Raw genomic sequence first — 14,891 nt, forward strand, 5'->3', positions numbered from 1 at the left:
TTTTCCCCACTGTAGATCTGCTGTATCAGAGACAGATGCCGACCAAGACCAGAATAGATAACCATCCACCACCACTTTACGGTGAAAAATGAATTTGTTTGGAGCAAAAGTGCAACGTGCAATAAACGAGAGGAGATGAGAGGAAATGGAGTTAGCTGAGTCAACTGGCCATGCCTGGAAGACAGAGAGCAGGAGCGGTTACTATTTGTATTTATTATGGATCCCCATTTGCTTCTACCAAGACAGCAGCTACTCTTCCTGGGGTCCAGCAAAATGAAGGCAGTTATACATCTTAAAAACATTACAATACATTCATAACAGATTTCACAGCACACTAAGTGTGTGCCCTCGGGCCCCTACTCCACTACCACATATCTACAACACAAAATCCATGTGCACGTGTGTGTATAGTGCGTATGTTATCATGTGTGTGTATGCATGTGTCTGTGCCTATGTTTGTGTTGCTTCACAGTCCCCGCTGTTCCATAAGGTGTATTTTTATCTGTTTTTTAAATTTGATTCTACTGCTTGCATCAGTTACCTGATGTGGAATAGAGTTCAATGTAGTCATGGCTCTATGTAGTAATGTGCGACTCCTATAGTCTGTTCTGGACTTGGGGAATGTGAAGAGACCTCTGGTGGCATGTCTTGTGGGGTATGCATGGGTGTCTGAGCTGTGTGCCAGTCGTTCAAACAGACAGCTCGGTGCTTTCAACATGTCAACACCTCTCACAAACACAAGCAGTGATGAAGTCAATCTCTCCTCCACTTTGAGCCAGGAGAGATTGACATGCATATTATTAATGTTTGCTCTCAGTGTACATCCAAGGGCCAGCCGTGCTGCCCTGTTTTGAGCCAACTGCAATTTTCCTAAGTCCCTCTTTGTGGCACCTGACCACACGACTGAACAATAGTCCAGGTACGATAAAATTAGAGCCTGTAGGATCTGCCTTGTTGATAGTGCTGTTAAGAAGGTAGAGCAGCGCTTTATTATGGACAGACTTCTCCCCATCTTAGGTACTGTTGTATCAATATGTTTGACCATGACAGTTTACAATCCACCGTTACTCCAAGCAGTTTAGTCACCTCAACTTGCTCAATCTCCACATTATTTATTACAAGATTTAGTTGAGGTTTGGAGTTTAGTGAATGTTTTATTCGAAATACAATGCTTTTAGTTTTAGAAATATTTAGGACTAACTTATTCCTTGCCACCCACTCTGAAACTAACTGCAACTCTTGGTTAAGTGTTGCAGTCATTTCAGTCGCTGTAGTAGCTGACATGTATAGTGTTGAGTCATCCGCATACATAGACACTCTGGCTTTACTCAAAGCCAGTGGCATGTCATTAGTAAAGATTGAAAAAAGTAATGGGCCTAGACAGCTGCCCTGGGGAATTCCTGATTCTACCTGGATTATGTTGGAGAGAATTCCATTAAAGAACACCCTTTGTGTTCTGTTAGACAGGTAACTCTGCATCCACAATTTAGCAGTTGGAGTATAGCCATAACACACACTTTTTTCCAGCAGCAGACTATGATCAATACTGTCTAAAGCCGCACTGAAGTCTAACAAAACAGCCCCCACAATCTTTTTATCATCAATTTCTCTCAGCCAATCATCAGTCATTTGTGTAAGTGCTGTGCTTGTTGAATGTCCTTCTCTATAAGCATGCTGAAAGTCTGTTGTCAATTTGTTTACTGTAAAATAGCATTGTATCTGGTCAAACACAATTTTTTCCAATAATTTACTAACGGTTGGTAACAGGCTAATTGGTCAGCTATTTGAGCCAGTAAAGAGGGCTTTACTATTTTTAGGTAGCGGAATGACTTTTGCTTCCCTCCAAGCCTGGTGGCACAAACATTCTAGTAGGCTTAAATTGAAAATATGGCAAATAGGAGTGGCAATATCATCCACTATTATCCTCAGTAATTTTCCAACCAAGTTGTCAGACCCCGGTGGCTTGTCATTGTTGATAGACAACAATACTTTTTTTCACCTCTTCCACACTCACTTTACGGAATTCAAAATTACAATGTTTGTCTTTCATAATTTGGTCAGATATACTTGGATGTGTAGTGTCAGCAATTGTTGCTGGCATGTCATGCCTAAGTTTGCTAATCTTGCCAATGAAAAAATCATTAAAGTAGTTGGCAATATCAGTTGGTTTTGTGATGAATGAGCCATCTGATTCAATGAATGATGGAGCTGAGTTTGCCTTTTTTCCTAAAATTTCATTTAAAGTGCTCCAAAGCTTTTTACTATCATTCTTTATGTCATTTATCTTTGTTTCATAGTGTAGTTTCTTCTTCTTTTTATTCAGTTTAGTCACATGATTTCTCAATTTGCAATACGTTTGCCAATCGGTTGTGCAGCCAGACTTACTTACCATTCCTTTTGCCTCATCACGCTCAACCATACAATTTTCCAATTCCTCATAAATCCACAGGGATTTAACCGTTTTTACAGTCATTTTCTTAATAAGTGCATGCTTATTAGTAACTGGAATAAGCAATTTCATAAATGTGTCAAGTGTCTGTTTGCTCCTCATTACACACCACGGACCAACATATATTCTTTACATCAACAACATAGGTGTCACGGTTCAGACAGACGACCAGAGGACCACAATTGCGTCACACCAGAAAGTTTATTAAACTTAAGGGAAAAGGGAAGTAGGGAGTGAATGAAGGCTCCAGGGGTAACAGGGATCCCGTCCAATGCGCTGGGTCTGTGCCCCCCCCAGTGGCAGCGATGCGTCCTATGAAGCCGGTGGTGGGTGGTCCAGAAGTCCTGGGGGGGGGAGACACAGACACAACAGGGCGGAATGAAACCAGGCAGCAGTACAGTTCAAGGGAAATCCAAAATACGTAGTAGCAAGGCAGAAGGCTGGTCAGAGTTACCGGGATTGAAGAGTAGTCAGGAGTCGTAATGGCAGAAGCAGGTCTGGATCTCCTGAGGCAGAAGAGTATCCAAAAAACAGGCAGGTCCGGGGTCACAAAACCAGGGTGAGCCAGAAGCGCGAGCAAACAGGTTCCGGGTGTGAGCTTTGCAGACGATCTGACACCGGAGAGCTGAAAGACAGGGCCTTAAATACTGGGAGAGGTAGTGGGTAATGCAGCGCAGCTGGCAGAGTAATTAGAGCAGAGCAGAGCAGGGACAGGTGGAGCTAGTTAGGCTGAGTAGAGAGAGTGGTGAGCAGAGTGGAAGAAAATTAAGGTGGTAACCCGGTGGAGTGAGAGGCCCATGACAGAACCCCCCCCCCAAGGGACGGCCCCAGAAGTCCCAAGAGCAACACCACGCCGGGCGGGAGGAGGGGAGCCGGAGGAGGGCTAGAACTCCTCCGAACGGTCCGAGTGAACGTCCTCATCCTCGGAGGAAGCCGGAGGGCCGTGGTCGGGAGATGGGACAGGTCCCGAGACAGGATCAGGCACAGGACAGGAAGCCGAGCGGGCCGGACGGTTAGGGACCCCTCTGGGGCGGCCCCTACGGATTGCAGGTTGATCAGGATGCCGTTGGTGGAAAGCGGTGATGAGAGTCCTATCCACAATCCGACTAGCTGGCACCCAGGTCCTTTCCTCAGGTCCATAGCCCTCCCAGTCAATGAGGTACTGGAGACCCCTACCCCTCCGTCTGGACCGAAGCAGGCGGCGGACGGTGTAAACCAGACCACCATCGACGAGCCGTGGAGGAGGAGGACCAGGCGCAGCAGGGACCAGCGGACTCTCATGGATGGGCTTAATCTTAGACACATGGAAAGTGGGGTGCACCCTCAGGGAATTAGGCAGTTGGAGCCGGACAGCAGTTGGGCTAATCACTCTTATGATAGGGAATGGGCCAATGAACCGAGGTGCCAGCTTCTGCGACTCCACCCTGAGTGGCAGGTTCTTCGATGACAACCACACCCTTTGACCAACATGGTAGGTGGGAGCAGGAATTCTCCGACGGTTGGCCCCGGTAGTGTAGCTGGCAACGGATCTGAGGAGTGTGGCTCGGGCTTGTGACCAGGTGCGGCGACATCGACGGGCAAAAGCAAGTGCAGATGGGCAAGTAACCTCCTCTTCCTGGCTGGCAAATAGAGGAGGCTGGTATCCATAAACACATTGGAAAGGGGACATACCGATGGCAGAGCAGGTCAGAGAATTGTGTGCGTACTCCACCCATGTCAATTGCTGCGACCAGGAGTGGGGGTTGCGTGAAGTCATGCATCGCAGTGCCTTCTCGAGCTCCTGATTAGCCCGCTCTGACTGCCCATTGGATTGGGGATGGAATCCGGAAGTCAGACTGACTGTGGCTCCCAGCAGGTGACAGAACTCCTTCCAAAAAGCGGAGGAGAATTGTGGACCACGGTCAGAAACTACATCCTTTGGCAGTCCGTGGATCCGGAAGACGTGTTCCAGGACCACCTGGGCGGTCTCCTTGGCGGTTGGGAGCTTGGGGAGGGGAATGAAGTGTGCCATCTTGCTGAAACGGTCAACGATGGTGAGAATGACGGTCATGCCACTTGAAGGGGGCAGCCCCGTGACAAAGTCAAGGGCGATGTGAGACCAGGGACGTCTGGGCACAGGCAGGGGCTGCAGCAATCCGGCTGGGGGCTGGCAGGACGACTTGTGTTGGTTGCAGATGGGGCAGGCTTGGACGAATTCCCGTACATCCTTCCTCAGAGAGGGCCACCAGAACCTCTGGGCGAGCAGGTTGTAAGTGCGGGTGGAGCCAGGGTGACAAGCTAGGCGGGAGTCATGTCCCCACTGAACGACCTGGGACCTCAGGTCTTCGGGGACAAAAAGGCGGTCAGCTGGGCAAGTGCTGGGACCTGGCTGGTTACGGAGAGCCTCCAGCACCTGTTCCTCAACAGCCCAGGTCAGAGCTGCAACGATGCAGGGACTTGGCAGAATCGACACAGGGTCCTTGGAGGGTGTGTCATCCTTCTGGAATTGACGGGAGAGGGCGTCTGGCTTGGTGTTGCGTGATCCAGGCCGGTATGACAGAGTGAAATTAAACCTGGTGAAGAACAGGGCCCAGCGGGACTGCCTGGAGTTCAACCGTTTGGCCGTGCGGATGTACTCCAAGTTCTTATGATCGGTCCAAACGAGAAATGGAATGGTGGACCCCTCCAGCCAGTGACGCCACTCCTCCAAGGCAAGCTTCACAGCCAGCAGCTCACGGTTCCCTATGTCGTAATTGCACTCAGAGGGGGACAACCGACGTGAGAAAAAGGCACAGGGATGGAGCTTCCTATCCTCCGCAGCCCACTGAGAAATCACAGCACCAACTCCCACATCCGAGGCGTCCACCTCCACAATGAATTGCCGGTCCACATCAGGCATCTGGAGGATGGGAGCGGAGGTGAACCTCACCTTGAGGGTACTGAAGGCTTTGTCGGCTGCTGGGGTCCAGGTGAAGGGTTGCTTGGTGCTGGTTAGAGCAGTGAGAGGGGCAGCAACGGCACTGTAGTTCCGGATAAACTTCCTATAGAAGTTAGCAAACCCCAGAAACTGTTGCAGCTTCTTTCTGTTCTCCGGAACTGGCCATGAAGTGACTGCTGATACTTTGGCAGGATCCATTTGGATACTTCCCTCTGCCACTATGTACCCCAGGAAGGCCACTGTCTTGACGTGAAACTCACATTTCTCTGCCTTGGCGTAGAGGGAATTCTCCAGAAGACGATGAAGGACTTGCTGGACATGGCGGGTGTGTTCAGACAGGTTTCTGGAGTAGATTAAGATGTCATCCAGGTAAACGAAGACAAACTTGTTTAACATGTCCCGCAGTACATCATTCACTAGAGCCTGGAACACAGCAGGAGCATTGGTGAGGCCAAAAGGCATAACCAGATACTCGTAGTGGCCTGTTGGTGTATTGAATGCGGTTTTCCATTCATCTCCCTCCCGGATCCGCACTAGGTGGTAAGCGTTTCTGAGATCCAACTTGGTAAAAACAGTGGCTCCCTGGAGCAACTCAAAAGCAGAGGTGAGCAGAGGCAGAGGGTAACGGTTTTTCACTGTGATGTCGTTGAGTCCCCTGTAGTCGATGCAGGGGCGAAGAGATCCGTCCTTCTTCCCCACAAAGAAGAAGCCAGCACCAGCAGGAGATGAAGATGAACGGATTAATCCTGCGGACAGAGAGCCATTGATGTAGTCCTCCATGGACTTTCTTTCAGGAGCAGACAACGAATAAAGACGACCCTTTGGAGGAGCTGTTCCAGGGAGGAGGTCGATGGCACAGTCGTACGGTCGGTGAGGGGGCAGAGATGTGGCTCTTGCTTTGTTAAACACCTCTCTGAGACCATGGTAGCATTCTGGGACATTGGAGAGGTCAGGAGCGGAGTTAGTAGGTACTGGCCGAGGGGGTAGTGCGGCAGCAAGCAGGCAGGTTCGGTGGCAGTCCTCTCCCCACTCCCTGATCACCCCGGTCACCCAGTCGAGCTGAGGGTTGTGCCGGCGGAGCCATGGGTAACCCAGGATGAGGGGTTGGCCTGGAGAGGGGAGCAGGTGAAACTGGATAGTTTCTTGATGGTTTCCGGACAGACCCATCGAGACCGGGGCCGTGACATGAGTGACCGATCCGAGTAAGTGTCCGTCCAGTGCCCGGGCAGGAATAGGAGGTGTCAAACGGAGGTTCTCCAGTCCCAGTTGGCGTGCCAGCTTGATGTCCATTATGTTGGCTTCGGCGCCAGAATCCACCAGAGCAGCCAGGGTGTGAGTTGAGTCAGAGAGGCGGAGGTGAACTTGCAGCAGGGGTTTGCGGTCGGAGGACTGGATGGTCATTGAACTCAACCGGACTCCCCCTATGCCCGGTGAGCTTCGGCCCTTTAAAGGGCAGGTTACCACACGATGTCCATCACCTCCACAATAGAGGCAGAGGTTTGAGGTGAAGCGGCGCTGGCGCTCTGCAGGAGTGAGGGAGGCTCGCCCAATCTCCATAGGCTCAGACTGATCAAGCTGACCTGGGTGAGTGGCAGTAGATGACAGGAGCCCAGTCGGATCTCTCCGAATGCCGGTAGTAGGTGGACCTTGGCGCCCCCTCTCACGACGACGGGTCTGTATCCTTCTGTCGATCCTGACAGTCAGTGCGATGGCTTCATCAAGAGTGGAAGGCAGTTCATGGGAGACCAACTCGTCCTTGATATAGTCAGCCAAACTATGGAAGAACGCGTCCACCAACGATGGTGTGTTCCAAGAACTTCGTCTAGCCAGGGTTCGGAAGTCGATGGAATGGTCTGCGACTGTACGTCTGCCTTGTCGAATACTGAACAGTTCACGAGACGCCTCTGCGGTGGGTGAATCCAGGTCAAACACCTTCAGCATCTCCTCAGCAAACAGGTCGAAGGTTGCACATGCGGGGGTTTGACGTTCGAACTCTGCTGTTCCCCAGAGTCGAGCTCGGCCCGTCAGGTGAGTGATGGCATACCCAACTTTAGCCCCCTCCGTGGCGAAGGTCCTTGGCTGCAAGGAGAACTGAAGTCGGCAGCTAGTCAGGAATGGCCGGACCTGGGTTGAATCGCCGTTGAACCGCTCGGGGTTTCCAATCTTGGGTTCCGGAGCAGCGGCTGCAATGACCGGGGCAGGTAACTCGGGGGCTGGGCTGGTGGGCAGACTGGCTGGGGTAAGGTTGGTGAGGAGTTGAATGATCATGGCGAGTTGTTGTTGCTGCTGCTGGAACTGCTGCTCATGCTCATCGGTTTCCATGTCGGGGAAAGTGTGCGCTGAGTCCATAATGGTCAGATCGTACTGTCACGGTTCAGACAGACGACCAGAGGACCACAATTGCGTCACACCAGAAAGTTTATTAAACTTAAGGGAAAAGGGAAGTAGGGAGTGAATGAAGGCTCCAGGGGTAACAGGGATCCCGTCCAATGCGCTGGGTCTGTGCCCCCCCCAGTGGCAGCGATGCGTCCTATGAAGCCGGTGGTGGGTGGTCCAGAAGTCCTGGGGGGGGGAGACACAGACACAACAGGGCGGAATGAAACCAGGCAGCAGTACAGTTCAAGGGAAATCCAAAATACGTAGTAGCAAGGCAGAAGGCTGGTCAGAGTTACCGGGATTGAAGAGTAGTCAGGAGTCGTAATGGCAGAAGCAGGTCTGGATCTCCTGAGGCAGAAGAGTATCCAAAAAACAGGCAGGTCCGGGGTCACAAAACCAGGGTGAGCCAGAAGCGCGAGCAAACAGGTTCCGGGTGTGAGCTTTGCAGACGATCTGACACCGGAGAGCTGAAAGACAGGGCCTTAAATACTGGGAGAGGTAGTGGGTAATGCAGCGCAGCTGGCAGAGTAATTAGAGCAGAGCAGAGCAGGGACAGGTGGAGCTAGTTAGGCTGAGTAGAGAGAGTGGTGAGCAGAGTGGAAGAAAATTAAGGTGGTAACCCGGTGGAGTGAGAGGCCCATGACAATAGGAATCACTACAAAACCTATTGTATGACTTATACACAATAGTAGGCCCAGCCTTTGGAACTTTGGTTTTCCAAAGTAGGGTAGGCGGGGTGTAAAAACACCAGGGGAGAATGACTGCCCCCTCTCTTTGAAGCCACGGACGTTCAAGGCCAAACACGGTACAGCAGGCATTGTTAGCAGAAAACAGGATCCCCCATAATTGAATGGAAAAATTACGATATTCATGGTCAATCTTCGTGTAAATAAAATACATTTTCGAAGACAATCATGGTACCAATAATTGCTTCTAATAGACTAGATGTATGTCCTTGAAACAATTATTTTTGAGTCGCACACAGAAGAAGTTCGAAGGATTATTGAGTTGTTAATGGCAGCCTGCAGTACCCCGGTCGGTCGTCAACTTCAGTTGCTCAATGAGAAGGTGCAGCACCAAGCTAGCCCGCAACGTCACTTCCTGGAGTAGCTCAAACTGCACATGTTACAGTGAGAGAGAAAAAAGTATTTGATCCCCTGCTGATTTTGTACGTTTTCCCACTGACAAAGAAATGATCAGAATATAATTTTAATGGTAGGTTTATTTGAACAGTGAGAGACAGAATAACAACAAAAAAATCCAGAAAAACGCATGTCAAATGTTATCAATGTATTTGCATTTTAATGAGGGAAATAAGTATTTGACCCCGCTGCAAAACATGACTTAGTACTTGGTGGCAAAACCCTTGTTGGCAATCACTGAGGTCAGACGTTTCTTGTAGTTGGCCACCAGGTTTGCACAAATCTCAGGAGGGATTTTGTCCCACTCCTCTTTGCAGATCTTCTCCAAGTCATTAAGGTTTCGAGGCTGACGTTTGGCAACTTGAACCTTCAGCTCCCTCCACAAATTTTCTATGGGATTAAGGTCTGGAGACTGGCTAGGCCACTCCAGGACCTTAATGTGCTTCTTCTTGAGCCACTCCTTTGTTGCCTTGGCCGTGTGTTTTGGGTCATTGTCATTCTGGAATACCCATCAACGACCCATTTTCAATGCCCTGGCTGAGGGAAGGAGGTTCTCACCCAAGATTTGACGGTACATGGCCCCGTCCATCGTCCCTTTGATGCAGTGAAGTTGTCCTGTCCGCTTAGCGGAAAAACACCCCCAAAGCATAATGTTTCCACCTCCATGTTTGACGGTAGGGATGGTGTTCTTGGGGTCATAGGCAGCATTCCCCCTCCTCCAAACACGGCGAGTTGAGTTGATGCCAAAGAGCTCCATTTTGGTCTCATCTGACCATAACACTTTCACACAGTTCTCCTCTGAATCATTCAGATGTTCATTGGCAAATTTCAGACGGGCATGTATATGTGCTTTCTTGAGCAGGGGGACCTTGCGGGCACTGCAGGATTTCAGTCCTTCACGGTGTAGTGTGTTACCAATTGTTTTCTTAGTGACTATGGTCCCAGCTGCCTTGAGATCATTGACAAGATCCTCCTGTGTAGTTCTGGACTGATTCCTCACCGTTCTCATGATCATTGCAACTCCACAAGGTGAGATCTTACATGGAGCCCCAGGCCAAGGGAGATTGACAGTTCTTATGTGTTTCTTCCATTTGTGAATAATCGCACCAACTGTTGTCACCTTCTCACCAAGCTGCTTGGCGATGGTCTTGTAGCCCATTCCAGCCTTGTGTAGGTCTACAATATTGTCCCTGACATCCTTGGAGAGCTCTTTGGTCTTGGCCATGGTGGAGAGTTTGGAATCTGATTGATTGCTTCTGTGGACAGGTGTCTTTTATACAGGTAACAAACTGAGATTAGGAGCACTCCCTTTAAGAGTGTGCTCCTAATCTCAGCTCGTTACCTGTATAAAAGACACCTGGGAGCCAGAAATCTTTCTCATTGAGAGGGGGTCAAATACTTATTTCCCTCATTAAAATGCAAATCAATTTATAACATTTCTGACATGCGTTTTTCTGGATGTTTTTGTTGTTGTTATTCTGTCTCTCACTGTTCAAATAAACCTACCATTAAAATTATAGACTGATCATTTCTTTGTCAGTGGGCAAACATACAAAATAATTTTTTTCCCTCACTGTGTGTCTTAACATGTCCCGTGTGGCGCAGCAGTCTAAGTCACTGCATCGCAGTGCTAGAGGCGTCACTACAGACCCGGGTTCGACCGGGAGACCCATGAAGAAGCGCACAATTGGCCCAGTGTCGTATGGGGAGGGTTTGGCCGGCCGGGATGTCCTTGTCCCATCGCTCTCTAGCAACTCCTGTGGTGGGCCGGGCACATGCACGCTGACTTCGGATCGGCAGATGTACAGTGTTTCCTCCGACACATTGGTGCGGCTGGCTTCCGGGTAAAGTGAGCAGTATATCAAGAAGCAGTGCGGCTTGGCAGGGCCGTGTTCTGGAGGACGCATGGCTCTTGACCTTCGCCTCTCCCGAGTATCAGCGATGGGACAAGACTAACTACCAATTGGATATCACCAAACTGGGGAGAAAAAAACAAAAACAAAATAAAAAAACCATGTACCATCTTAACAAACTTAATTTGGCTTCAATATGCTATTTGTCTTCACATAGGAATGGTTTCACGTGATCAATGGCTTTGTCCATTAATATATACAACCATTGAGACACACACACACACACACACACACACACAAACACACACACACACACACACACACACGAGAGAGATAAGCCTACAGTAGGTGCTTTCCAGCAAACAGGATATCAGCACAATTGAGGTGCATTGCCCAATGACATGTTGGTTTGTGGAAATGTGTTTGTACTGACTAACTTTTTTTGCATAACAGGGAAGTTGAAGCTGAAAAGTGAATGTGCAAATTGAGGTGGTGAGTGTATGAGTAATGGAATGAGTGTGCATGTTTGTGTATATGAGTGCCTATGTGGGTGTGGTGCATATGCAAAGAGTGTGTTTATGTTTGCGAGCGATAAAGCCATCCCACGCCAACCCACCACAAGAGAGAGGTAATTATCCGGACCCTAGTCTATGAGTGTGTCTGGCTAGACTGGTGCCAGCTGTGCCTTCGGTGCCAGACCAGTGGTGCCAGTTGGGTGTCAACAGCAGGCACAGGAGGCCTGGGCATCCCATTACTGAAGCCACATCCTAATCTCAACATTAATCTGAAATCATATCCTTATAAACCAGAGCTTATTTCCTACAACAACCACAGTTAACATCATCATACATAGGACTATTGGGTTGGTGTGGTTTACATTTAGTCAATCATTAGTTGTCCTGGTCCTAGAAGTTGGTCATGCACTTAAAGTAAGTGTAGACGTTAATAGCTAAAAACAAATTAATGGAAATGCATAAAGTCTGTACACTATCATTGCTCAAGAAGGACAGGAGACAAGGAGAGGAAGCCACTTTAGACTATTGAGATGCCGCCCAAGACTTCCAAAGAAGTGGCGCTCACATGCTGACCACACCGCTCACGTTGCATGTCGAGCGTTGCTAAATAAATGTACACATACATATTATACAATAATTTAATCTAAACTGTTAGCGCGTCAACGAGCGTCTGCGTAGCCAGGCGCTAAAATAGAACTTGATTCTATTTTTGATGCTTGACACACTGCAAGTCCCGCCTCTCCCTTGTCCTCATTGGTTTTTAGGAGCGTATACCCACGTGGGTGATTGAAAGATGAACTGAGGTCCACACTCCAGTCCAGTTGGTGATGGTAATGCACCTTAAACTTGGTTGCCAACCGACATACAAAGTCCACAGAAGAAGAAGAAGAAGAAGAAGAAGAAGAAGAAGAAGAAGAAGAAGAAGAAGAAGAAGAAGAAGAAGAAGAAGAAGAAGAAGAAGAAGAAGAAGAAGAAGAAGAAGAAGAAGAAGAAGAAGAAGAAGAAGAAGAAGAAGAAGAAGAAGAAGAAGAAGAAGAAGAAGAAGAAGAAGAAGAAGAAGAAGAAGAAGAAGAAGAAGAAGAAGAAGAAGAAGAAGAAGAAGAAGAAGAAGAAGAAGAAGAAGAAGAAGAAGAAGAAGAAGAAGAAGAAGAAGAAGAAGAAGAAGAAGAAGAAGAAGAAGAAGAAGAAGAAGAAGAGATTACTTGAAACTACATTTCCCCCTTTAATCTCTGGATTAATTGTCGGAGTAGAGAACACACAATTTTGTGTGACTCAAAATTGGTCAACAAATCTACAAAGATCCAGAAAAAAAAGACCTTGTGCATTTCAGTTAAAATAACAACCCAATGTCTATTTCCCAGGACAGATTAGCTAGCAACAGAAAGGTAGCTAGCTAACTGTCCATGAATGTTTCATGTGCTTCGTCCTGTCCCCAAATTAATATAGTTGGTTCAGAGTTCGTTTTGATATTTCAACCTGCTTGTCCTGATCGCGTCTGGTGTGGATGGCCAAAATCAACATGCATGCGATGGCAGACGCACGCGCGTGCCCGGTGTAGTCAGCATGTGGATATCCTGACCTCCTATCGCCCAATCAGTCTTCTAACTGTTGACAATATACCCTGATGAAAACAGCTTGGCTGTCAAAACATTGGTTATTCAAATATAGCATCGAAGCTGCTAGAGAGGCTCTCCTTTTCTTTTTCAAGTGTTCTACTCCGCTAGCCAGAACAGGTGTGTGTTTCTTTCGCCTCCAGACATTAAAATCCATCCAAGAAGCTACAGTAGGGTTAGATAGGAAATAGTCTAACTAGGGGAAACCTAATGGCAGAATTACCTGTGAAGCCTCAGGTCCAGAGTGTTAAATTAAACCTGACTGTAATCTGGAGAGGAAGTGCAGACTGGCTGGTATTTTCCATAGGGCCCGCGGTGCCCTCTCATCTCATCCTTTCATTTTCTCTCTCGCTTTTTCCTCTTCCTTTCATCTCCTACTCCTGGACAAATACTAATAGTCTGTGGTTCCCAAGCACAAAGAAGCTTCTGGCAAATAACAGAACAGGACCCAGAGGTCTATATTGGTGTTTGTACGTGTGTGTGTGAACAATAGGGATATACAGGTAACTGCCAAAATAAAGGAAACACCAACATAAAGTGTCTTAATAGAGTGTTGGGCCACCATGAGCCAGAACAGCTTCAATGCAAGTGTCTGGAACTATTAGAGGGATGCGACGCCATTCTTTCTTGAGAAATTCCATCATTTGGTGTTTTGTTTACAGTGATGGAATATGCTGTCCCAGGCGCCGCTCCAGAATCTCCCATAAGTGTTCAATTGGGTTGAGGTACAGTACCAGTCAAAGGTTTGGACACACCTACTCATTCAAGGGTTTTTCTTTATTTTTTACTATTTTCTACATTGTAGAATAATAGTGACGACATCAAAACTATGAAATAACACATATGGAATCATGTAGTAACCAAAAAAGTGTTAAACAAATCATAATATATGTTATATTTGAGATTCTTCAAATAGCCACCATTTGCCTTTATGACAGCTTTACACACTCTTGACACTCTCAGCCAGCTTCAGCTGGAATGCTTTTCCAACAGTCTTGAAGGAGTTCCCACATATGCTGAGCACTTTCCTTCACTCTGCCGTCCAACTTATCCCAAACCATCTCAATTGGGTTGAGGTCGGGGGATTGTGGAGGCCAGGTCATCTGATGCAGCACTCCATCACTCTCTTTCTTGGTAAAATAACCCATACACAGCCTGGAGGTGTGTTGGGTAATTGTCCTGTTGAAAAACAAATGATAGTCCCACTAAGCCCAAACCAGATGGGATGGCGTATTGCTGCAGAATGCTATGCTAGCCATGCTGGTTAAGTGTGCCTTGAATTCTAAATAAATCATAGACAGTGTCACCAGCAAAGCACCCCCACACCATAACACCTCCTCCTCCATGCTTTACAGTGGGAACTACACATGCAGAGATCATCCGTTCACCCACACCGCTTCTCACAAAGACACAGCTGTTGGAACCAAAAATCTGAAATTTGGACTCATCAGACCAAACGACACATTTCCACCGGTCTAATGTCCATTGCTCGTGTATCTCGGCCCAAGCAGGTCTCATCTTCTTATTGGTGTCCTTTAGTAGTGGTTTCCTTGCAGCAATTCGACCATGAAGGCCTGATTCACACAGTTCCCTCTGAGCAGTTGATGTTGAGATGAACTCTGTGAAGCATTTATTTGGGCTGCAATTTCTGAGGCTGGTAAATCTAATGAACTTATCCTCTGCAGCAGAAGTAACTCTGGGTCTTCCATTCCTGTGGTGGTCCTCATGAGAGCCAGTTTCATCATAGCGCTTGATGGTTTTTGCGACTGCACTTGAAGAAACTTGAAAAGTTCTTGACATTTTCCGGATTGATGGACTTTCATGTCTTAAAGTAATGACGGACTGTCGTTTCTCTTTGCTTATTTGAGCTGTTCTTGCCATAATATGGACTTGGTCTTTTACCAAATAGGGATATCTTCTGTATACCCCCCTACCTTGTCACAACACAACTGATTGGCTCAAACACATTAAGAAGGAAAAACATTCCACAGATTAACTTTTAAGAAGGCACACCTGTTAATTGAAA

At 47.8% G+C, this 14,891-nt stretch overlaps 1 protein-coding gene across 1 annotated transcript in view; it reads right to left on the reverse strand.

Moving 5' to 3' along the window:
* Positions 1–14,891, reverse strand: part of mgat4b (alpha-1,3-mannosyl-glycoprotein 4-beta-N-acetylglucosaminyltransferase B) — a 245,132-nt gene that overhangs the window by 132,816 nt on the left and 97,425 nt on the right. The window lies entirely within an intron of this gene.

The sequence above is a fragment of the Coregonus lavaretus genome (genome assembly GCF_964263955.1).
Source record: "Coregonus lavaretus genome assembly, chromosome: 29".
NCBI classification, from domain to species: Eukaryota; Metazoa; Chordata; class Actinopteri; order Salmoniformes; family Salmonidae; genus Coregonus; species Coregonus lavaretus.